Genomic DNA, 27,308 nt, shown 5'->3' with positions numbered 1-27,308 from the left:
TTGCCATATTTTACTGTTTTACTTCCATAAAGGGAAGAAGGTGCGTAAAGCTTGTGAAAACTTGCATAAAGTTTATGGTGACAATGCTCTACAGGAATGTCAGTGCCAATGATGGTTCACAAAATTCTGTGCTGGTGATTTTGATCTCAATGACGCTCCTTGGTCAGGGAAGCCCTCCGAGGTTGATGACAACAAAATAAAGGCATTGATCAAGTCAAACTCACGTTACACGACACGAGAGGTTACAGTAACACTGAACATCCATCATTCAAGTGTTCACGACCACCTGAAGAAGCTGGGATACGTAAGCAAGCTTGATATTTGGGTTCTGCATGAATTCAAAGAAGTTCATTTGACAGCGCATATAAACATCTGCAATATGCTCATTAAAACTGAGGAAAACGATCCTTTTTTGAAGCGACTGATAACTGGTGATGAGAAGTGGATTGTTTACAACAATGTGGTGCGCAAATGGTCTTGGTCCCAACGTGATGATTCGCCTCAAATGACATCGAAAGCAGACATTCATCAGAGGAAGGTTATGCTCTCAGTGTGGTGGGGTTTCAAAGATGTTGTGTTTTTCGAGCTCCTACCAAGGAACCAAATAATCAATTTGAATGTGTACTGTCAGCAATTGGACAGTTTGAACGAATCCATCATCCAGAAACGTCCAGAGCTTGTTAATTGTAAAGGAGTTGTGTTCCATGGCGACAACACGAGACCACACACAAGTTTGATCAACCATCAAAAATTATTGGAGCTTGGATGGGATGTGTTGCCACACCCACTATACTCACCTGACCTTGCGCCGTCAGATTTCTACTTGTTTCGCTCTCTTCAAAACTCCTTGTGTGGTATAACGTTCAATTCAGATGAGGCTGTAAATCAGCACCTTGTTCAGTTTTTCACAAATAAAGATAGGTCCTTCTATGAACGAGGAATTATGAAGCTCACTGAAAGATGGCAAAAGGTTATCGGACAAAATGGGCAATATATCATTGATTGATCTTTGTTCTTTATATAAGTAAATGACCTTTGTAAAACAAAGACAAAATACGTCATGATTTTTCCAACAACCCAATAATTACATAAATACAGATTTAAGAATATATTTTAAAATCTTGAGGATAATATATTAGGAAAAATCAGGGTGCCTACTTTTCCAAATATTTGAAGATGAAATATTAATTAACTGTACCATTTGACTACATACCATATATCTTTTAATCCTCAGATAAGAGGAATTATTATCCCCACATTACAACTATGGGTAAAACTACAAAAATTATTCTTTTTATAATTTGGGATTTCAATACATGCCTAATTCCACAGTGTATTATCTTACCCTCCATATATACGCTCTCCCACAATAAACTCCCACAATATCCCATGATAATATCTATGGTATGTGAAATTAGATACCTAGGTCTGTTTCTGGGATATCAATTCTCTCTCATTGATCAATCTGTTGGTTATAGTTTGGAGTAAATTTTAATATCAACATTAATAATAATGAATTTTTCCAATGTGGAACACAGTATGTTTCTTCAATTATCCAAGTTTTTTATGACTCTCAGTAAAGGTTTAAAGTGGTATGTAAATCTCTAGACATTTGCTAAGGCTATTTCATGGGATTTTATGTTTAGGGCAACTATCTAAACAGAATTTATTCCATTACAGGCTCTATTAGGTTTTTGCTACTCTGCAGAAATGTTAATTATTTTTGTATATTCATTCTGAATCTGGCCACAAAACTCTTGATAACTCTTTATTTTGTTAGTTTTTCTAGACAGACAATTAAATCATCTATAGATTTTATTCCTTTTTCTTTTTCCTTATTTATTATTATTATTTTTTAAAAATTTTTATTGGGGAATTGGGGGCATGGGAACAGCACTGGGGAATTGGGGGAAGGGGAACAGACAAGTTGCTGTCCTTTTGTTCTTCAGTCTAGTTGTGGAGGACGTTGCTTCACTGGCCCAAGTTGGCACCATCATTGCGCTCTTCCCGGGCGAGGCAGATCAGTTGCCGGCTTCTGGATGGCCACTCACAGCGGCTGCTGGCTGCTCATGCTGGCTGCTGGCTACACACGGCAGCCCATGGCAACCCACTGCCACAGGGGCTGCAGCCTACACCGTCGCCGGCGACTCACAGCAGCCCAGCTCCAGGTTGAGCTGTTGTTCAGCATCTTAGCTGTAGAGGGCAGTGTCACTGGCCCTCATATGTGGGATCCGAACCGGGTCCCTCTGGCATCCCAAGCCAGTTCTTAACCATTGCGCCACTTGGCCGGCCCATATTTTTCCTTATTTTTGACACTTGTCATTGAATTGGTTAGAGTTTTCAGAATAATAATTGTCATAGCAGGTGTCCTTGTGCTGGTCCTGACTCTGAAAGGAAAGCCAGAACTACTATAATTTTCAGCCAGTCCATTGGTATGGTCTTACAGGCTTGGTAAAGAGCTGCTGTCCTGACACCCCCAGGAAACCCCCAGTCTCCCACCCAGAAAGGGTGATACCTCACACAGCAGAAGGCTTCAAGGGACTCTGGCCCAGTTCAAAAGCTGGGCCCTTCTGTCAGGTGGTACCTGCACTGTGCTTTCCAGTGGTTAAAGCTTCTCATATCTCATCATTATGAAATAGACTGTTAAGTAAAGATCTATAGCCTTAAAAATATTTAGAGTCCTTCCATTTCTTAGTTCAATGGCAGAAAATTATGTTGGATATTTCTTAATACCATACATTTATTTAGGATGTCATTTAGAGAGGATTTTATTTTTTCACATAGAAAACCAGAGCACCAATTTTACGTACTTTGTATTTCAAGGTCTCTTTGTTCTTAGTATTTGTTTTCCATATTTGTTTTTACAAAGTATTAGGGACGATTCTAAGATATTTTGGTTTTGTCTGCCTTCCACTTTTTTATAGTTTTGTTTCTTTACATGATGAGTTTACAGTACTTCTACACAAGAAAAAAAAGAAAAAAACCTTTATGGTAAAAAATGAACATTATTCCATGCTCTCCAAACTTTAAAAGACAATTTGCACATATATATAATTAAATTAAAATAATGACCAAGCAACACGTAAAAAATAAAAAAGTACAAGAAACTAGAATAAACTGAAGTACAGACATGCAGCAGTAGGGAGGTATTGGGCCCAGGGCACAGTTTGTGGAAATTATTCATTTATGATTTATATCCTTACCTACTTCTTATAAAGATTTTAGGCTGTTTATAAGATTTGATGAGGTCAAAAGAGGAGAAACTTGTGACAAACCTCTTTGGAAAGTATGGGGAACTTGGCATGCACCAGGCACAGTGTTTTAATGATGTCCTATTTTACTGTGTCCCTGTGAATACTGGCAACTATGAGAACAGCAGAGTTCAGAGTCAAGGCAATGTTAAATACTGACAATATTCTGAAAGGAGTAATTGTGCTGGGACATCAAAACAAACCAGCATTGATACTTGACATCACTTGAACCCACCTATCCGCTTTATTCCCTTGTTAGAAAGGCTGAAAAGCAATGTCTAATGAATCGTCTTCTCTCACTGGTCTGGAAGCACTCCCTGAGAGAAAGAAAGACTTCAGGTTTCTGAGCTGCTTTCAGGTGTAACAAAGGATAAAAAACTGGATGGAGTATTCGCAACTGCAGAATCACCAAGCATAACTGAGATATCAGTGGCCACGCATTTGGTAGTTAAGGGGCTGCGGGCCAGGCTGCACTTTACTTTGTCACTCCGTGAGGATGGATGCATTAGCAATAAGCCATGAAAATGCCAGTTCAACCCAAAAGTCCTTACAAATTAATAGTCAAACTTCACCTGGTGTCCATGACATTTCATCAGACATGAGTGTGAATTAATCTAATAAAAACCAGGGGCTGTCACTACGATTTAAACTAGTATAAAAATCGGGGATATTAGACTATAAAAGTGTACGTGTGACTGAAGAATATATTGTCATACCTCTTTATAATTTCTACAAACAACCACAAGTAGAAGTTAGCTAAGAAAGTTTACTAAGCAACAGAAATTGGCTTGTGAGACTTTGGGAAAGTTATTTCACCTAAGGCTCCATTTCCTCAACTATAATTATGTGATAATAATGGCGATGGTGGTGATGATATTAATAAGCAGGCCGTCCTCGTGGGGTTGTTGTAAGGCTTAAATAAAATACCATGTGTGGATTTGTAATCACTGTATAAAGATGTGCTAGTCTCTGCTCTTGGGCATTTCATTTCTCTTTAATGCAGAGATCATTCCAAACAAACTTATACAGTGCCAACCAGCATATTTCAAAACAAGCAGAAAGCAAGGCTAAATCCAGAAATCCTGCAAAACCATTTTGAATTCCTGGCCAATGGCCGAGGGACTGACACAGGCAAACAGAGGAGATGCAAACAGAACCCAGAGGTTCTCTGCTCCTTAACAAGCAGCTTGAACCCTTAGCAGGGATAATACTTTCAAAATGAATGGAGGTCAAATAAGGAACAGAATTTTTAAAATGCTAATAGGAAAATGGGAAGAAGACGTATGGAATGAACTATCAGAATAGGCAAGTTGCCTAGTGCTTCCAAATCCTTGCCCTGGAAGTACAGCCATCAAATATATGGTGATGGAAGGAGAACGACTTTGGGTGGTGAACACACAACCTGATATATAATAATTACAGAATTGTACACTTGAAATCTATGTAATTTTATTAACCATTGTCACTCTAATAAATTTAATTTTAAAAGACAGTACTGCTTAATCAAAAGATTCTTAGAAAAGTACATTTATACCCGATGCAACTGTATATAATTAACTAAAAACATTTATCACATAACTTGAAAGAACTCTTTTTCTGACCATCCATTGTAAAAAATTTAGTTACCCCATGAAAACCAACACATCTACCCAGTGGAAGGCCGGCCCCCTGACTCTCCCAGGTAAAGACGTGAACAGTGGGTAAATTAATGAATTAGGGCTCCTGTTCTTTGTCAGGATGCTCTGCCTTAATAAAACCACTCGCAACTGTGAATGCAGGAAACTGAATTTCCATAAATAACCTCATTTTCATCTCGCACCTCATCACTTTCAGATAAAAAACCTAGACTCTCCTAGGTCTTCTGTGGGGTACGTTTGTTAGTATCAGGAAACAGTCCATACTTAGGCTCCCAAATCATTCCCTTTCCGAACAGTGCAGTACATTGATTACTAATTAATACATTTGAAAATTCACAGAATGTTAAAATTGAAAGAAACTTAGAAATGCTGGTTTGAACCCCTCATTACCCAGATGGGGGAAAAATAGCAGCCCAGAAAGGCCCAGGTACTTGACCAAAGCTACTCAGCAGATTCACTTCTAAATAACCGCCTGACACAGGAATGAGCACTTTGATGCTTTTTTTCAAGTCTCGTGGTTTTCAGAAAGTTTTTGAAGAACTTTTTTCATTATTTTAAAATGAAACCTTACGTAGAACTCCACTATACAGAGGGTGCCAAAGAAATGTATACGCATTTTAAGAAAGGAAAAAAACTGTATTAAAATTCTAATACTCAATATATACTGATAACAAAAGATGAATACAAGTCACGTGTGTACATTTTGGGGGCACCTCCCGGGATGTATCAATCAGAGATGCCCGCTAAAGGTCACGGGAGGAACTGGCTGGCCAGCCTCTCTTTACCACTCTGGCCATTTGTCTGACCTCCTCCACCCTATCCCCATCTCTGGCTTGCAAACACCTCTGCAGAACCCTGGGACTCAATGCAGCAGAGTCTGAACCTTTGTGCATATCACCACAGGACTGCTGTTTCTGCTGAAATCCTGGGGCTCCTTGTCTGCGCCTTCACTGTTGGGCTGTGTCCTCTGTGATCCCCAGGTGTGCCCTGGGGCCAGACTCGTGTCTTCTGTTCCTCTTCCTTTCCTCCTGCTCCTGCACATACACAACAATGATTTCTCCTGGTGTCTTCTCTCTTTTAGGCTATAGCCATGGACAACTCCATTAACTGCTCTGGATGTCTGCACAAATCTATTTTATTCAAAAATATTATCAAAGCAAAGAAAAACAGATTTTCTGGTTCAGAATGTCACTACTGTTTTATAGTTGGCCCCTTAACTTGGCAGTCTGTTGGGAAGGAAAAAAAAAACCACCAAAAACTGAAAATGTTCTTTGCTGGGGTTTTCATCATTCCGATAGTGGTCTGGGTAGACTCCATCTCCATGGGCTTGAGAACCCTGGGCCTCTCCAGTAGGCTTATTCAAGCCAACATGCATCCTTACATTAGGCTTTGGGAAAGTTGTGGGATTGTAAACCCAGTTCCAGGCAGTCCAACAGAAGTAACAGACAATAAAGGTTATTCTCACTTTATAACTGCCTTTCTTTTCACAAATGCTACAAGCTCAAAGCAAAATCTTTGTTCCCACCCTGTAGTATACAGTATAGGACACAAATACCACTCCCTTCATTTCCCTTCTTCGCTCAATATCCCTCAACCAGGACACTGTTGACATTGGGAAAAGACAGTTGTGTGGTGTGGGATTGCCCTGTACATGGAAGGACATTTAGCGCCACTGCCCTTACTCACTAAACGCCAATAATTCCACTCCCCAATCATTGTGACAACCAAAAACCATCCTATATATTCTAAACACTCCGTGAGAGTGTCAAACCATCTCGATTGAGACCCAAACCCTATTCATCACCTCTCCTATTTTTTCCTTCCTGCCTTTCCCCTGGCCAGGTCAGGTTCCCCTTTCCCTGTCCCCATAACACCTTTGCAGTTTCTCTAGCACTGTCCTAATACAGTGTATTATAGCACTATCCATTTGTGCATTTCCTCACTGCTGTCCACCCTGCACCCTGAATACCTTAAGGGAAGGCATCATACCCAAATTTTCTACCCTATTAAGTGCTCCATAAATGTTCACTGAAAATAGTGGATAAAACAAACAAACGACATATGCAGAGAATTTGATCTATGCTTAGGAAAAAATGTGAACATGTTTTGAAACAAGCAAAATGTTGGAGCTTCTATCTTTTCAACTCCCCGAAACTACCCCAAAATGTGTAATTTTGGAGAGACTATGTGGAAACATTTTTACTCTTTGGAGTAGCCTGTGGTATTAGCTTCTGCCTGCTTTCAAACCTCTTTACTATTAATAGGGAAAAAATAGGTGACTCCACCACCAATCACAAATCCATTCAAACTAATAAGTTCAAGTATCCTTGCAATATTTGAGTAGACAAACTGGTTGATATTAGAAAAGGGGAATTAAAACCCATGTTTTACCTTAAAGGGACTTCAGATAATACAAACATCATAAATGAAGCATAGAACAGTGAAGCAAAAGGCCTCCCCAGGGTGTGTGAATTGTAAGAGACACACATGAAATACAAGGACGCAGGAAAGCATCCATGGATCCCTGATTGTATCTGGTTTCCATATGCTTCAATTTATTTAACCTTCACTATTTAATCTCTTAGGAAGTGGTACTACATTCCTATTTTACAGATCAAGAAAATAAAGTTCCCAGAGATTAGTTAATCTCCTCAAAGTCACAAAATTCCTAAGTAACTGAGCCAGGATTGAAGCTCATCCAGGCTTCAATTTATTCACCTCCAAGCTCTGAATCACCATGCTCAACCATCTCCCATGTCAGGGTTAAACTCTTCCTACCCAATTAAAACATTTACACATGAACTCATATACTGTGTCTTTGCTTCAAGATCATGTTACACTAAGTCTTCATTTGTCACTGCTCCCATATCATGGCTGCTTTCTCAAGAGGAAAACATAAAAGAGAAGGGAGAACATTTTTTGATTACCTACAATGTGTCAGGTAATGTGGTTTATAGTGAAATCTTATTTAATCCTCATTAATACATGTACCTGTGTTTTCAGCTAAGGAAATTAAGATTCCAAGGTCAAGTCACCCTGACAAATTTCATCCTTCTCTGAGGTCATACAACTAGGGAAGACTCAAACTGGGATTCAATGCAAGTAAGTCCCCCTATCCACAATGCCACCTACATAATATTTTAAAATAAAGAAAATATTGGAAAAGACTGGGTTTTCTAAAGTGTGTAGAAATACTGGCTCAGGCAGTATATACAAGATACCAAAAAATCAAGCGAAATTGCCAGTCCTGTTAGGATAATCATTTAGGCTGTTGATGAAAAGCAAATGGTAGAAACTTTTCCAAAGAATAATTGAGTTCCACTAAATTTATTTCTGTATTGTTTGTTTTGTTTTGTTTTACAGAATTAAGAAAAAAAATCTAGCAGGGGGTTTGTTGACTGATATTCATCATCTTCAAACAAATTCTGGCCTATAGCCCATGTTCAAAAACAATTTCCTGATTGACAATTATATTAAATTATGCAGATAGAGCTATAGTTCTCATCTGATTGTACTCTGTGTTTTATAAAGTCTTTTCTAATCAGTAAAGATTAGGTACAATATGTTTTGTATCAGTAATAATAAAACGGCCACGGTATTTAGTACATTTCATTCTATTTTCAAGCATCAGATTCTCAGGTTATTAGATTAGACATGCTACCATTGGGGAGTCTGGCAATTTTTTCTAATTAACAATGACAAAGGAAGACAAAGGGAAATATTGTTTCATGGTCCAAATGTATTCGGAAGCTAATATCTTCTAAGAGACACTACACTTGGTGGAAAACACACACACACATGCATGCGCGCTTGTGCACAGGCTCCAATTTCACCCAATAGCACAAAGCAGGCACTCAATAAAAAAGGAGTTTTCATGAAATCTCTTTTTTTCTCCTGTTTGTGCTTTGGGAGCTATTTTAACACAATTGCAATCAAAATGATCATTGAAAGAATTGTTACAAGTTATACGTGATCACCAATGAAAATAAAAAAGGCCTCTTAAATAACAGTTCCAACGAAATAAATTATGCATAATTCTTACCTTCACAACTCAATGATGCTTGAAATGAAATCCCTCTATACCCTTTATGCAAGTATGTCTCATCAGTATTTAGTGACTTGAAAAAGGGGATTCTTATCAGCAAGATTTCTGCTACGGCACGTTTACCTCTACTTAAGGGGTCAAGAGGTGCTGGATCAATGTATTTAGGTGCTTGAAGCACGCTGTTTCTTAGCTTACAGAAAAATGCTACCTACAGGCTTTTCCTGATCTTAAATAGGGGTGAGAAATGGAAAGAAAAAAATAATCCTCTAAACACAAAGCTTTTTAATTGTATGAAAATCTTCATAAGCCTCAAAATTAGTTTCAAAAGGAAAAATTAAGAGAAAAATCCCTTAATTTCCCTTCTTTCTCTAGTTTCCAATATAAAATGTCTTTCCGAGGCATATTACCAAAATAATTATGGACAAGAATAGATTTAAAGAGCTATTTACACTAAGTCATAGAAATCATAGGTAAGTGTGTGTTTGTGTATGTATACTCATATATATCTACAATGATATATATATATAAAATACATACGATATGTAGATATAAAATATATGCTGATGATATAGATAAACACACACACATATTCATATATGAAATATACAGGGGGTGCCAAAAAAATGTATACACATTTTAAGAAAGGAAAAAACTATTAAAATTCTAATACTCAATGTATGCCAATAACAAAAGATAAATACAGGTCACGTTTGACTTCTACAATTACAAGAGATGCTCACAGTAGTAACCATCAGTGTCCAGACACTTCTGATTATGGCAAACTACTGTTTGAGCAACACTGACCAAAATGTACACTTGTATACATTTTCTTGGCACCCCCAGTATGTATATATGAGGTGTGATAAAGAACTACAGTGAATGTTTAAATTTAAAAAAATGTATTACAGCAAACGACACATTGCCATTAATCCTCAAGACACTCCCCTTGCTTCAAACACATTTATCCCATCGTTCTTGCCACTTTCTGAAGTAGTTCTGGAAGTCCTCTTTCTTGTTTTTAGTTGGGTTGTCGTGGTTGCCTTGATGTCCTGAATCAATTCAAAATGTTTACCTTTCATGGTCATTTTGACTTTGGGGAAGAGCCAGAAGTCACACAGTGCCAGAATCGGTGAAGAAGGTGGATGAGGACACACTGTAATGTTCTTATTTGACAGAAATTGCCGTACCAGAAGCAATATGTGTCATGGAGCCTTTCCGTTGTGATCACAAAATATGGTGAATGCTGCTGCCGAGTGCCATCTGATGGAAAAGCAGGGACCTTCAATATGAGAAGCGGAGTGTGGAACCTTAGTAACAGTGTGTGACAAGTTTCAACTTGTTCGGTGCAGTCAGTTGAGCGTGAGCTAGGTTGAGAGAAAGTGTGTATTAAGGTGTGCGTAAATCATCCATCATGACAGCGCTCCGTGTCATACATCGTTTCTGGTATACAGCAATTTCTGTCAAAAGAAACATTACAATGTGTCCTCATCCACCTTATTCACCAGATCTGGCACCGTGCAACTTCTGACTCTTCCCCAAACTCAAAACAATTCAGGACATCGAGGTGGCCACAACAGCGCAACTAAAGACACTCACAAAAGGGGACTTCCAGAACTGCTTCAGAAAGTGGCAAAAATGATGAGATAAGTGTGTTCGAAGTGAAGGGGAGTATTTTGAGGGGGATTAATAGCAATGTATCTTTTACTGTAGTACATCTTTTTTATTTAAACATTCACCATATTGTTTGATCACACCGCATATGTATCTCTATATCATCAGTGTATATTTTATACATGTATGCATGTGTGTATATATCAGAAGTATATACTTCATATATATATATATATATATATATATATGTATATATGTATATGATTTCCATGACTTCCTGACTTAATATAAATACTTCAACGTATCTAATCTTGGTAATATGCCTGGGAAAGATATGATAGCTGACAATTGTTATAGTGCTATGTGCTAAGTAGGCACTGTTCTAAATGCTTTTCATACTAACTTATTTATCCTCATAAGACAGGTAATAATATGATCCTCATGTTACAGGTAGCAAACTGAGGCAGAGACTCTCCAAGTCACAAGGGAGTAAGTGCTCGAGTTAGCGTACAAACTCAGGCAGCCTAGTCCAGAATTTGCACACTAACAGCAAAAGCTACTGCACAGAGACCAGAAGACGCTGCATGTGCTAATGCCCACTGCTTTCCAACTTCTTCAATATGCTCACCTTTGCTCCTCACCACTAGCCATCATGGCTTTTTTCAGTGCATTCCATTTCCTGTGCCAGCTACTAAGTCTTTACATGTATTGTTCACTCACATTGGACCATTCTTCCCTCTCTTCCTTTTCAATCTCAACTCAATGTGCCACTTTCCCAGAAGCAGCCTTCCATGACCTCTCTAACTACCTACTGCCCCACTCAAGGTTCTTTAAGTACACTGTGTTTCCTTTGGAGAACAAGATTACACTTGTCTGTGCAGTCATGTGATTAATGTCAGTATCTACCGCTGAACAGTCATCTCTAAGACGGCAGAAACTGGGTCTGCTTCTGTTGATCTCCAGTGTTTTCTGCCAGTATCCAAAACATCATGTGCACTGAATGAATGTATGGAGGGACAGACTACTATTGTATCCTCTGAGCAGATAAGTCATTCAGATGGGTTTTTCTTAATTTGAAGAATGAAGTGGTTATGTATAAAAGAGGGCCGAAAGGAGAGAAGATGTGTCAGAGAATGAATGGTTAGAGAGGGGTGGGGCGTGGACTTCATTCATCCATACGGCTGACACTCACCTCCCCATTAAGTATCAAGTAATGTGGATGTCTTGATGTGGACAGTTCTGGAAGGAAATGGTTCTGCTACGAGTAATTAAACAAAAGCAATATAATCAAATGACAACTGGTAGAAAAAGGAGAATGGGGGAACAAATCAACTCAACATGGGCCACAGTTAGAATGGTTTTAGTGGCAAGGAGATTTCCAGCTAAGGCTAGGAGGAGGTGTGTTTTTTAAGAGGATGGAAAACAATTAGATAAAATCTTATGTTCAAAGTTATACGCCCATAAGAAAATAGTGTTTGAGGTGCCACAAAGGGTTTGAAAATGCGGGAGTGAAGAGTGAAGCTGGGGCTTAGTGGAAGGGGTGGAGGCTAAGAAGTCTCCAGATCCTGGAGGAAACTATGCCATGCACAATACTTCTGCCTTGGTCCTATGGTCAATGAAGAAATTCTGAATAGTTATAAATGTAGGACAAACATGATAGTGAAATGGCCTAGACTGTTGTTCCATGTCGAAAACTTTTTTCTTCTCTTAACTTCAAAAATTATTCTTGCCTTTCCCACCCTTGATGTGTTTGGCAAAGCTCCCTGCACTCCCTGTATTTGGTCCCTCACCGTTTCTTTCACTCTGATGACTTTAGAAATCACCTCCATTGAGGTGATTCTCCAGACACCATCTCTAATTGTGTTCCCTCCCTTTCCTGAGTTTTACCTTCACACTTTTTACCTCACACCTGGGCACTCTATCTCTGTTTTAGCCTTCCCTTGTCCCATCCCTTCAGTAGCTCCCCTTTATGACTTCTCATGATCTCTTAATATAATTTCACTCAGGATTGAAGCCTCACACTCACATCTCCTTCTCTTGTTGGACAAGGGAAAACATTATGTTTATGAATATTAGAAAAATGTTCTGGTAGCAATGTAGAAACTGTATTTAAGTGGAAACTGAAAAGGGCACTAGAAAGATGACTGCAGCCTTCCATCTATCTCTTTTCACCCTTATGAAGCTCTTTAAAAGTGACCTACTCTGGGGAAGGCTCTTAGCTCTTGGATGTCGGTAGGGCAATCACATACAGGTGTATAGGTTGTACACTGCACATAGGTACAGGGGTTTAACAGGGGTTGAAATCCAGGCCACAATCTTGCTAACCATATATTCAGTTGTCAGAAAAGTCATGATGCATTTTTGCAATGAAAAACAGAAAAAATACATCATGACTTTTCCAACAATCCAATATTTTTTATCTGTGCAGAGGGTGGAACCTTATTCTAACTCAACAGTGGCTCTGTATATAGAAGTCTAACAGTCAGGCAAAGTTGAAGATAACCCTGGAATCACACAACGCATATGTAGGAGGAAAAAGAGGAAAGTTCATTCTGCCCAGTAACAGATACACTGAAGCCCTGAAGTCATTTGTACCTTTGACAATTGGAACAGAGGACCCCAAGCTGATTACGTGCTATACCTTTAAGTGAAGCTTGCCAACAAATATGCCCTGTCCTCTTACTCAGAGTCTACTGTCAGGCTTCTCACTGAAGAGCAAAATGGGAATTAGGGAAATAGACAGTCATAACACAATACCAGTAGAAATTCATACCAGCTTACAGAATAATCAATACACTACTGCCTAGGAAACACCTGCCAGTCCTATACACTAATCAATCTAGTCTTTGAAAAAGTGTAAACAACTGATATAAAATATAAACTAAGGTAAACCAACAGCACAAAAGAGAACAACCAAGACAAATAATTAGAACTGACACCAGAAGAAATAGAAATAATTTAGTATACAGAAGAGGATGTTTTAGGTTTGATAGTCACAGAGATTCCAAAGGCTATTGCACAAATGTTAGCAATGCTTGAATCTAGTTGGGGGGTATTAGGTTTCATTATACCCACTTTTCAATATTTCTTTGTGTTCAGAACATTTGTGCTTTTTAAAAAAAAGTTAACAGGCAAAAGGACACTGTCTCTATAAAACAAGGACAAAGACAAGCTACTACAATTGAGGAATGAAAAATAAAATTTCTGAAATGGAATGGGGTGATTATTAGAATAGTTCTAAAAACCAAAAAGGTAAAAGGCTACCAAATGCTAAAGAAGATAATTTTTTTTAAGGTTTTATTGGGAATTTGGGGGAGGGAAGCAGCGTTGGGAAATCAGGAAAGGGGAACAGGTAAGTTGCTGTCCATTTTTTGTTCTTCAGTCTAGTTGTGGAGAACATTGCTTCACTGGCCCATGTTGGTATTATCATTGCACTCTTCCCAGGTGAGGCAGATCAGTCGCCAGCCACTGGATGGCCACTCATGGCGGCTCTTGGCAGCTCACACCAGCTGACAGCCACTCATGCTGGCTGCCAGCCACTCATGGTAGCTTATGGCAGCCCACTGCAGCTTCACTGCAGCCTACACCATCGCCGGAGACTCATGGCAGCCCAGCTCAAGGTCAAGCTGTTGTTCACCATCTTAGCTGTAGAGAGTGCAGTGTCACTGGCCCTCATGTGGGATCCAAACCAGGGCCCTGCTGCTCAGAGCTGGCATCCCAAGCCAACTCTTAACCAACGTGCCACTCGGCCGGCCCAGGACAATAACTTTTAAAAGAAGAATTTTTTAAAAGTTTCAGGTATATTATTGTGAAGTTTTAGAACACCAAGTATAGAGAGAAAAATAAAACTATTACAGAGAAAAACAATAGGTTACCTATAAAAAACTAGATCAAATGGAAAACAGACCTCTGAACACAATACTGAACACTAGAAAACTATGTAGAAATGCATTCAAATGTCTGAGGGAAAATAATCTTGAAGCCAGAATTGTATAACCAGTAGATAGAAATTAACTTGGGGACAAAATACAGTTTGAGTCATGTAAGACTCAAATAATTCACCTCCCATGCACACAATGACAGCCAAGAAAAACCAAAATAGGAAGAAAGCTCAAAAGAAATTAAAGAGAAGCAATGAGTCCTTGACATTGGGACATTTTTCTTTGATTAACAAAGATTTAATGATATGGAATTAGCTTCTTTCTCCATAAGTCCTAATCAATATTTGGAACTGTTTTATGTACAGTTTAGATAATCATAATATTATGCTATTTTATTGAATTTATAGACAAAGCAAAGGAGGCTTGAAGATATGGAACTATCTCTAGTATAAATGGTAAAAAATCAAAAATGAGGAAAAAAATATATGCTTAACAAAATCAATAAGCTTACAGCAAAAATACTCAAAATTTCTCATTTTTTTATATCAGGAGCCAACAGTTTGAACACCAACTGGATAACAAAGAAAAGTATGTCATCTGAAATCATAAGCTGTTAAACATGGATACATATCAGGCATCGGACAGGGCTAATGTTACAGTCAAGTTTTTAAGATTACAGAGACTGGAACATTTTTAACTTTTTAAATTCCTATATAAAAGGGACATATTGTAAAATGAGCTTACATAAGGTGGCAATAAATGTTCCTTTTAAAATATTTTCTCTTTTCATATTTTCCACCCCAGGAAGCTTCAATACAGTGGCAGGTGTATTTTATATAAATGACCAAAATGTAACAGTATAAGTATGCCTCACATCTTGATCTCAATCTGTTTCCATTAGAAAATTAAACCGCCTTGCTTGTAGCAGATAATCTTTCCACACGTACTCTGTCAGATGGCCTCTGTATGCGGCATATTCATTTGAGCCTTACAGCTCCTAAAGTTAGAGTGACCTCTCTAGGCCTCGCTCTTGGGACATCAGTGTTTTTCCAACACAGGCTCTGTCTTTATATTTTGCCAGCTGACTATGAAATTCACTTGACTACAGTGAAATCTGGCTTTCATGAGGAGTTCAGGAGTTAACTGTTACCGAAAAAAAAAAAAATCTGTAGGAGGAAAAGTCTGTCATGGTTAATGATATGATTTATTGCAATTACAGAAAACTACCCTGATTGTTCAAATTGTGGTCTGTGGGCCTCAGCCAGATTAAATGCCAGGCTGCAACTAGCACCGGAGAGGTAATCAAATAATGTCCTTTGCTAAATAACACTGTTCTTAATTCACTTTTTAAGGTATAAATTGGTAATGATATGATTGACAGAAACAAACCCCAAGGATTTTAAAAAATAGATTATGCAATGAAAATGGACCTGGTGTTAGCTGACCAAAACTGGCATTTTAGGCACTTTTTTTCTTCAAAGATATTTGAAGTTTCATATGTCAAATACAGCCAAACATTTCACATAACCTAAGATCTAGTTGTTTCAAAATATAACATCACCATTTATGAATGTTTGTGTGCCCCCAAATCCATATGTTGAAATCCTAACCCCCAAGTATTGGTATTAGGAGGTGGGCCTTTGGGGGGTGCTTAGGGCATGAGGGTGGGGCCCTCATAAACGTGATCAGTGGCTTATAATTCAGACCCTCAAGAGCTCTCCCTCCCTCTTTTCATCATGTGAGGATACAAAGAAAAGTTGGCCATCTGCAACCCACAAGGGGGTCCTCACTTGAACCTGACCATGCTGGCATCCTGATCTTGACTTCCAGCCTCCAGAACTGTGAGAAATTTCTGTTGTTTATAAGCCACTTGGTCTGTGATATTTTGTTAGAGCAGCCTGAACTAAGACACTCATCATTCAAGAATTTTGAGGAAAAGAGAACATCTGCCAAATAAATCAAGGAGTAAGGACAGTTAGCTTGGAAAGAAAAAGGAGTAAAATAGAGGTAATATGTATATTCAATTAAATATGATCCACTCAGAAGATAATCTGCCTGAACTAACAGATTTGAGAGCAAGGAAGGAGACAGCATTTTTCAAAGTCTGTCAAATGTCACAATGACTTTGTTCTAGTTAAAATAAAGAATTAGTCACCTATGTTGTCGGTGATAAATGTGGAATCCTCAATTATGAGAACAGCCAATATGGATGCTTGCTATGTGCATTTTCTTCTAAAAACTCTGTAAGATGGGGGGCCAGCCGAGTGGTGCGTTGGTTAGGAGTTGGCTTGGGATGCAAGCTTTGAGCACCAGGCCTGGGTTCGGATCCCAGATGAGGGCCAGTGATGCTGCGCCCTCTACAGCTAAGATGGTGAACAACAGCTCAACCCGGAGCTGGGCTGCCGTGAGTCGCAGGCAACGGGATAGGCTGCCGTGAGCTACCATGAGCGGCCGGTAGGTGACGTGAGCGGGCGTGAGCCACCACGAGCGGCCGTCCAATGGCCGGCGAGTGACTGCCTCACCTGGGAAGAGCATAATGATAATACCAACATGGGCCAGTGAAGTGACGTCCTCCATAACTAGACTGAAGAACAAAAGGACAGCAACTTGTCTGTTCCCTTTCCCCGATTCCCCAACGCTGTTCCCCTCCCTTAATTCCCCAATATAATCTAAAACAAAAAAAAACCTCTGTAAGATGGCTTTTGATATAATCCATTACCATCCCTCGCACGTCCAGATCCAAGCATTTCCAAACAACTACTAAAGGGTATACATTAATTACAGCTCACAGTGAGGACACCAGGATCATAAAAGGCTTTATTGCATCTTTCCAAGAAGCATGAAATCAAGCTTTGTTCTAAAGTTAAGTGACGGGATAAGCTTCGATCTTGCCTATGCTGAATTTACAACCTACTGAGGAAACAGAATGGACAGAAACACCACAAATAATTCACTAAGATTCCAATGACACAAGGAAAATATTAAAATATATCCACATAATTTAGATACATTAACACACAAATCAGTTTGAGTGTATGAGGAAGTATGAGATGTAGATTGATTTGAATTAAGGTAAACCAAGAAAAAGCTGTTATTCTCTAGACATTAGAAAAAATGTGAAAGAAATGTGAAATATCAGACAAAAGGGGAGAAATATAGAGGTCCTGCTCTAATTTGCAACTTTGGCTATGGAATGGGGCTTGATCATATCAGGGGTATTTATCTGCAGAAGTACTTGACTGTCAGACCCACTCAGAGAAATAAGAACTGAGGTAAGTAGTGAAGTTGAGGCCAAAATTAAGTATGAGAATGATGGCTGACAGGAATCAAAATCAGAATCAAGTTTTTTAAAAGAAAAAAATAGTAAGATTGATAAATAAGTAAATGACAAAAATCAGAAACCAAAAGAAACAAATAATAGAACGGAGGCTAAGAGAGATGAAGAGTAAAGGAAATGTCCCATTAATTTGAAGTCTTGCTGGCTGTGTGCAGACTGGACTTTTCAGTCTCCCAAGAAAGCATTTAATTGTGCATCTATTTGGTCTGTGTTTGTGTTCTCCCTAAACTCAACATTCATTTGAGGCAGGAACTCTCACTACACAAAAGCAAGCCCTGGTTGTCCTTAGAAAGTCTCTGAGGTAAAAAATCTGAGGTTGGTAACTATTCTCAAAAATGTATTATGTTTAAGAAAAGCTTGGTGATTTTTTCTTCATCTTTCTTTAATATAGCAATATTTATCTGTCTCCAAACAGATTTGTTTCTGTTATTCTTTATATTGGCTTATCAGTTACAGCTTCTCTTTCACTCCTGAAATACTGTCAGATGATTTTCTAATACTGTCAGTTGTTTTAAAGATGCTACCACTAGGGAGTAACCAAGAGTAAATATTGAGATTCTTTGTACATAGAAGGAAAAAAGAAAGAAAAAAAATCTTCCAGCTAATATAACTTAACATGTCTAGTTTAAGCCAATGATAAGGTTGTTACTAGGAGAACTTTTTGTGTTTAGTTACTGGGTTGTATTGATGAATAAGTCACAATTCCTTAGTTTAGGATATAAAAAGCCACAAAAGAACATCTTTGTGACCCTAATTATATATATATATATATATATATATATATATATATATATATATATATATATATATGGTTAATTTTATGTGTCAACTTGACTGGATCATGGGGTGCCCAGATATTGGCTAAACATTATTTCTGAGTATATCTGGATGAGATTAGCATTTGAGTTGGGGGGATCAGTGAAACCATTTGCGCTCTCCAATGTGGATGGGCATCATCTCATCCTTTTGAGGACCTGAATAAAACAAAAAGGCCGAGGAAGGAAAAATGCAGCCCTTCCTGCCTGATGGCTGAGCTGGGACACTGATCTTCTCCTGCCCTCCACACTCCTTCCCTGGGTCTCAAGCTTGCAGGTAGCAAGCATATCTGGGGCTTTTTAGTCTCCATAATTGCATGAGCCAATTCCTATAATAAATCCTTCATTCATATACAGAGGATGTCAATAAAATGTATACACATTTTAAGAAAGGAAAAAAAACTATTAAAATTGTAATACAATGACGCTAGCATTCATTTGATTAACGCCATCTTTTGAGCGAACGTCATACTACACATTGCTATCATAATTCAACTTCGAAAAGTAATACATTGATCATAACACTTCTTAAAATGTGCACTTTTTTTTGGCACTCACGGTATATATATGAATGAATGAGGTTACAAAGCAACTAAGAGAACTGATTTCTAAAGGGTGACAAATCCATTTGAGGACAGGATGGGAGACACAAACTGTTCCACTCTTTGCAGACTAGGGGAGAAAGAGGTGGCAAATTTAAAAGCAGGGGGAGGGGAAAATCAATTGAAAGATTAATGCATTTTTAAAGACTGAAGGTGGACTAGCATGACAGTTTAGAATTTATGGGAGCCCCAGACAAAAGTGGAGTCCCTACCCGCTCACCAACTCTCTTCTGTAGTCCTCCACTGGGTGCTTCAGAGAAAGATTGAAGGCAGGGCAGGTAACCCGAGAGCCACCTCACGCCTGATGGCACAGGGTGCAGAGCCTGACAAGGAATGAGAGTAGATGGAGCAGAACTGCCTAGAGAAGGTAGTCTTTACTACATCTATGGAAATCATACAATTATTTCCCTTCTTAGCTATTGAAATAATAAGTTAGTGCTTTTTCTAATATTCTTAGAATGAAACCTTATTGATTTTAAAAATATTCTGTTGGGATCTGTTTACTAACTCTTAACATTTTTACATCAATATTCACAACTGAGACTGGTTACACATTTTTATAACTAATACATTTTTATTCAATCTTTATCAATTTGGGGATCAATCATGAATATAATTTAAAAAACAAATTTGAAAAATGTTGCTTATTCTGCTTTGGAATAGTTTTTGTGTTCTATTTTAATATTTTGACTTTTGAAAAATTTGGTAGACTTATCTTGTGATGCTATCTGGTGCTTTTATTGGGGAAGCTCTTTAAATAGTTTCTCCTATGATAATTTTTCTGTTTAGAGCTTCCCCTTCCAATAGAACCAATTTTGTAAGTTTCATTTAAAAAAAATATATTTGGTATTTACTCTGTTTTTTTTCCCCTAAAGTACGTAGTACAAAGTAGTCTCATGATTCTTTGTAATGTCTTGTCTTTTGATATTTAGTTCTTCTTTTCAATTCTAGTTTTCTGTATTTGTGCTTCCTCCTTTTTTCCTAGATTAGGTCAGCTAATGGTTTCTCTGGTGGCACCAGGCTTTCTTTGACTTAAAGCCACATGACTCCAATCTCTGGTCCCGTGGTCACACTGCCTCCTCTTCTCTCTGGGGTATGGCCCTCTGTCTCTCTATTATAAGGTCACTCATCATTGGAGATAGCCTCACTGGAAAATCCAGGAGAAGCTCCTCCTCCCAAGATCCTAAACTTAATCACATCTTTTTTCATATAAGATACTATTCGCTCTTTCACCATATAAGGTAATACTCATTCTTTTACCATACAAGGTAAGATTCACAGGTTCTAAGAATTGGGAGAGGGATGTATCCTTTTGGATAGCACTACTCAACCCACAACATTTTTATTTATATAATCCATGAAATATGAATAGGGTAGATTTTTTTTTCATAGGAGAAAAACTAACACAATCTCTAAGAAGTTGGGTTACCATCTTAATATAAAATTATTGTAGTCTATAGTATCTTGATGTCTTTATTCAGGGTGATTTTTATAAGCTGATGTTTAATAAAAATAAACATTCATATTTTAAGACTGAACAATAAAGATATTCTTTTTTGTCACTTGATCATTGTTCCTATAGGCTGCTTGATCATTGTTCCTATAGGCTGTATTATTTACTTCTAAGTCTCCAAAAGGTCTAATAAGAAAAAGTTTGAGTTCAACCTCACTATAAAATAAATAAAAACTACAATGAGATACCACCTCACTCCAGTCAGAATGGATATCATAAGTAAATCAACAAACAACAAGTGTTGGCGAGGTTGCGGAAAAAAAGGGGACCCTGGTGCACTGTTGGTGGGACTGCAGATTGGTGCAGCCATTATGGAAATCAGTATGGAGGTATCTCAAAAAACTGGAAATGGAACTACCTTATGACCCAGCAATTCCATTCTGAGGTATTTATCCAGAGAAACCCAAGACACTAATTCGAAAAAATATATTCACCCCTATGTTCATTACAGCACTATTTACAATAGCCAAGACTTAGAAACAACTGAAATGCCCATCGGTAGATGACTGGATTAAGAAACTGTGGTACATTTACACAATGGAGTATTACTCAGCTATAAAGAATGAAATCGTACCATTTGCAACAATATGGTGCTAAGTGAAATAAGCATTGTGCTAAGTGAAATAAGTCAGTCTGAGAAAGATAAATACCATATGATCTCACTTATATGTGGATTCTAAAGAACTGAATAAACGAGCATTGTTAACAGAAACAGTCTCAGGGACATAGAGGAAAAACTGAGGGTTGCTAGATGGGACGGGGTGGGGATGAGAGAGAAGAGGAAGAGATGAGACAAAATAAATTGGTAACTACAATATTGCCACAGAGATATGAAAGACAGTTTGGGGAAAGTAATCAATAATGTTGTAAATATTTTTTAGGGGGCCAGATGGTCTCATGTCTTGTTAGGGAAACCACTTCGTGGACAGCGTAGAGGATTGACCACCGCACTGTACATCTGAAGCTGCTGTTGAACAATATTGTATGTCAACTAAGATTTGATTTATATGTGGTTACGGAATGTGGAGTACAGTGCGGGGAGTGGAGTCGATGGAATTGTGATAGATATGTATGATTCGGGGGAAGGGCGGTTCATTGGGGGAGGGGGTGTTCACTTTGTGAGGGGTGAAATGTATAACTATTACATTGTTTTGTACACCTAAAACTAATAAAAAATAAAATAAAATAAAAACAGAAAAAGTTTGAGTTTCCAGATTCTACTGATATTTTTTAACTTAAAAATCATACTATTCCAACATAAAACAAAGCATATTGTATTAAGGCTACTTTTACACACCATGAATTAACTTTTATTTGCAAATATTCTGCTCTAGTCTAAAGAAATTTATATGAAGCAATTTCCGTAAGGCAGAGTGCAAAAGTCAGAGCTATGCAAAAACATGTATTTTAAGAAGTGTCAATCCCCTCCCCGCAATCATTTCTACCCTTTCCACCCGATTCCCATCCAACCCCTTTAGGTACCAGTATAATTAGTCTTTCATTTATCCTTCTTTCCTTCTTGTTGGTATATATTTCAGATGCACGTTATTTTCTTATTTCCCATTATTTCTCATATAAAAGGTGGGACTTATATTCTTTTCCACTTTGCTTTTCTCACTTATCCTGAAAAATCATACCACAGTGGCTCACAGATCTTCCTCATTTGTTCTATACTTGCCCAAGTCTCCACTTCATGGATGTAACACAGTTTATTTTATCAGTCTCTCCAGTGTTTCAGCGTTTAGGTCATTTTCAATATTGTGCAATTACAGATTACACTGCAATGAAAAAACTTCACATATGTGTTTCCACATTGTTTAAGGGGTACCTTCTGGGTAAACTCCTAAAAGTGGAATTGCTGGACCAAATGACAAATACTAATGCACATGTAGTCTTTTTGTTTTGCTTTGGTTTAGATAATGCTAAACTCACCTCCAGAAGACTGTACCTATTTGCATTTCCACCACAAATGTGCTGCGTACATGTATCCTCACAGAAGCAAAAACAGAAAGTGATATTGTTATACATTTTAACTTTTGCCAATCTGATAGATAGGAAATGATAACTCAGGGTACTTATATTTTTCCTTTTCCTATTAAAGTGAGGCTAAATAATTTTTCATATGTTGAAGGGCCATTTTATATGTTTTTCTGTGAATTGTCTGTTCATGTCTTCTGCACAGTTTTCTATTGGATTTTAGTCTTTTTCCCTCATTTCTTAAAATTTCCTAATACATTAAGGATATTAACACTGTGATATGTATTGCAAAATTTTCTCTCAGTTTGTCAGTTACGTTTTGGATTGCTAATGCTTATAGTTTTCTGCATTGAATTTTATTCATCATTTCTTTTATTGCATCAGTGTTTTGAGTCCCAATCACCTTTTCCTTCATGCAGGTAAAAGAAGAATCATGTATGTTTTCTTCTGGAATTACTTTAGATTTTATATTTAGATTCCTGATCCATCTGGAGCTTATTCTTGTGTATGATGTGAGTTATGGATCTGCTTTTATCTTTTTCCAAATGGCAAAACAGTTGCCCAGAATCACTTATTAAAAAGCCCATTCTTTGCTCTGATGATCTAAGATGACATCTTTATAATACACATATATTATAGTTCCAGATATTCTTGAATCTATTTCTAGGCTTTTCATTCTATTCTATTGATCTTTCTCTTTATGTTTTAATTATAGAGGCATTGTTTTTTTAAATATGGTAGGGCTACACTTTATGCACAGCTTTTCTTTTTTTAGTGTTTTCCTGGCTATTTATTGCTCTATACAAACTCTCCTATTAAGTCCAATTCCACTTAAACAAAAGGCTTGTTGATATTTTATTTAAATTGTGTTAATTTATAAATTAGCTTAGGAAGAGTGACAGCTTTATGATGTGAGTCATAAAGGGAAAACGAGAACAGGGAAAAAGGTTTTAATTTATTCACATATGTTTGTGTTTCCAGGAATGTTTTAAAGATTACTTTAGTTTTTGTAAATTTAATGTTGAATTAACTTTAAGAGCTTAATCTCCTTTGTTGCTATTTAAATGGGGTTTTTGTACCATTATATCCATAAATTGGTTATTATTTCTGTATCTGAAGACTAGCAATTTTCAATTTCCTTATGTTAATTTTATATTCTGCTACTTCATTGAATTCTTTTTATTATTTGAGCAAGTTTTACCATTGTTTCTCTAGGGTTTTCCAGGTACATGGTCATATTATCTGCAAATAGAAATTGTTTTATTTCTTTTTCCAGTTCTTATCCCTCTAATTGTCTTGGCTATTACTTCCAGAACAAGGCTTAATACTAATAGTAGTGGATAGCAGGCATATTTCCCTTGTTCGTACTCTTAGTGGACATGTCTCTAGTGTTTTCTCATTAAGATGCTTGCTTTAAGAATGAGTTACATATTTTTAATTAAGTTGGATTTTGTCCAAAGGTTTTTTTTTTAGCATGTCTGGAAATATTCATATGATCTTTTTTCTCTTTAGATCTTTTAATACAGTATGTTATTTTCCTGGATTTCCTAATAGTAAACCAAGCTTATGCTCCTGGAATAAATGTCATTTAATCATAGTTTGTGTTTTTTTTATAGTGATGTTGGATTCTGTTTGTTAATGTTTTATTAAGTACTTCTGCATCAATATTCATAAGTGATATTGGCAATAACTTTCTAATTATACTGTCATTACTTACTTCCTTAAAAGAATTTTGATGCTCTGGAATAAGTTATAGAGCACTGGGCCTATCTGGTCTTCAAAGGTTTGGGAGAACTCCCCTGTGAAGCCATCCTTGTGGAGATGCTCTCTTATAACCTTCTCAATTTCACTGAGGGAAATTGGTCTATTTAAACTTCTATGTCTAACACAGTCAACTTCTTTAGAAAAATGTCTGTTCCATATAGGTTTTCAAATTTATCTGCACTGTTGTTGGCAAAGGTGTCTCTAATGATTTTTTTAAAACTCTTCGTTTTCAATGATTATTTCCCCTTTCCAATTCTCATTTTGAATATTTGTGCTTTCTCCCTTTTATTTTTCATTAGATTAGTGGTTTGTATATTAACTTTTTCAAAAACCATGGTTTTCACTTTATTAATTATGTTTACTTTTGTTTATTTGCCTCCTTTTCCATTCTTTCTTTTTTCCTTTCTTTTTTGATATTTTCTAGCATTTTGAGTTTGGAGTTTGTTCATTTTCATTCTTTCATTTCCATTGATAAAAGTGTTTAAGGCTATGAGTTTTCCTCTAGTCACTGCATATACATATATATGTATATATATATATACATATATATGTATACATATATGTATTTATATGTATATATGTGTATACACATATATACATATATATATCATGTAATACTTTTCTTCTATTCAAATCCCCGTTTTTGACTTAGTGTAAGATGCACAATTATCATCAGTCCTCTCACTGAAGTTCATTCACTCATGTCTCAGTGAGATTCTAGTAGATTCTCAAGGACGCCTAGATACAAATTCCTGAGTTCTTGCATATTTAACAAACAACAGTGCTATTCTATCGCTGATGTACTTTGCATGTTATTTTTGAACCACAGACATTTTTTTGATTTTGAGTGTCTACAGCTAGCCTAGTACCCGTGCCTTTGTATGATATTTCATCTTTTTGCCATGTAATTTGGAGGACTTTTTAAACTATCTTTATAAACTGTAATAAGCTTTACTAATAAGAGAGGTCTCAGAGTTAGTTGGTATGGGTCAATATTCCGTGGTACCTACTAAGTCTTTTCAATATGTAGATTCTGAAATTTTATTTACAGAAAACAAGGGTTTAAAAAAAAAAAAGAAAGAAAAACAAAAACAAAAACATAGTTTTAAATATTAATGCTGTCCATTGCTCTGAATATGTTTTTTCAGGGGCTCTAGTTATACCTAATAAATAATCTTTGCCTATTTTTAATTTCAAACACCTTTTTCTTTTATCCTTATTTCTTTTTAACCTCGTATTTTATTCTCTTGGTATTCTCCTGATTTTCTTCAGTGCTCTCATTAAGATTTTGTTTGAATATCTTATTCCTTAGGAAATTCTTAAATTAGTCTTCATTTTTTATGTAATTTAGATTGCTTCTTCTGTTTTTCCTGAATTTAATCAACCCTAATTTTAGACTTTTTTATTTGTGTCCATTTCTGTTCTTGGTTTTTAAATGTCTGTTTCAAAGTGGTTTTCTTTTCAAATCCCCAAATGCTTACTTGAGAATATTTCATTCCTTTTCATTTAGTGAGTGGAATTTTCATCAGCTGAATTAATTTGATTCTCATTTCCTGCTATATTTTTATGTTAGTTATATATAAATGAAAGTGTTTCTGCCTCTGCATTGCTGTCTACAGACAAACTGGTGGTTTGGAGTGGTTTAAGAAATCCCTAGTTCAAGAGTACACTCTTCTATCAGGGTATTGAAATGTGGATGATTTATTGGATGGTGCCTTTTTCGAAATCAGGGCTATAGGGGTGGGCTGTTTGATCTTCGCTTTTTTCTTTTGTCTTGTAAGATCACAAATATGCTTTCTTTTATTTCTACTCAACATGTGGTTGTCAAAGGGTGCTTCTCCGTTTTAAATTTGTTTCCTGAAGTGTCACCTTTCCAAAATGCCTCTTGACACACTGTTTGCAATTTTAAGTTTCTTCCCTGTTGTCAGTCTCCTGATCCACAGGGTCACTTTTTTTCCCCCCCCATTATCTTCACTTTTATGGTGGACTTTCTCTTTATGGTGATAGTTCTAGATGAGTATCAGGCCTGTTGCTAGTTCTTCCTTTTCAGGGACTGCTCTTGTAATCCACAAGGGTTTAGGGCAGAAGGATGGAGATAACCCACTGGTATTCTGTATTAATTTTGTAGTTGCAGATATTTTAAGTTTAGACAGTATTTATCATCCTGTTACGCTGAGAGCATGAGTTTTAGTTCTTGTTATTTTTGTTTTGGGGGGAGAATATGTTGGGAGAGTAAGACGGATACCATTACTTTACCTTAACTACCCAACAAATTAAATGTTTAATACTATTGTGTCACCATGGAACATTTTCCAAGATAGACCACACGTTAGGCCACAAAACAAGTCTCAATAAATTTTAAAAAACTGAAATCATATCAAGTGTCTTCTCTGACCACAGTGCTATGAAATCAGAAATAAATTACAAGAAAAAAACTGGAAAACACACAACTACATAGAGGCTGAAAAACATGTTACTTAACAGCGAGTGGGTCAAAACTGATATCAAGGAGGAAATCAAAAGATACCTCGAGACAAATGAAAATGAAAGCACAACAACCCAAAATCTTTGGGATGTAGCGAAAGCAGTCCTAAGCGGGAAGTTCACAGCAGTGCAGGCCTATCTAAACAAACAAGAAAAATCTCAAATAAACAGGTTATCCTTACACCTAGTTGAACTGGAAAAAGAACAGCAAACTAAGCCCAAAGGGAATACAAGGAAGAGGATAATAAAGACCAGAGTGGAAATAAATGAAATAGAGACCAGAAAAACAATACAAAAGATCAGTGAAGCCAAGAGCTGGTTTTTTGAGAAGATAAACAAAATCAACAAACCTCTACCCAGACTCATCAAAGAGAAAGAGAGAGAGAAAGAG

General features: G+C 37.0%; 1 protein-coding gene across 3 annotated transcripts in view; it reads right to left on the bottom strand.

Moving 5' to 3' along the window:
• LOC109384474 (histone-arginine methyltransferase CARM1-like) overlaps positions 1-27,308 on the bottom strand; it is a 257,878-nt gene that overhangs the window by 212,491 nt on the left and 18,079 nt on the right. The gene's annotated exons all lie outside the window — the stretch shown is intronic.

Source organism: Hipposideros armiger, unplaced genomic scaffold (assembly GCF_001890085.2).
Source record: "Hipposideros armiger isolate ML-2016 unplaced genomic scaffold, ASM189008v1 scaffold_95, whole genome shotgun sequence".
Taxonomy (NCBI): Eukaryota; Metazoa; Chordata; class Mammalia; order Chiroptera; family Hipposideridae; genus Hipposideros; species Hipposideros armiger.
Note: the sequence above shows the minus strand (reverse complement) of the source record. Positions and strands in the feature narration are given on the sequence as shown.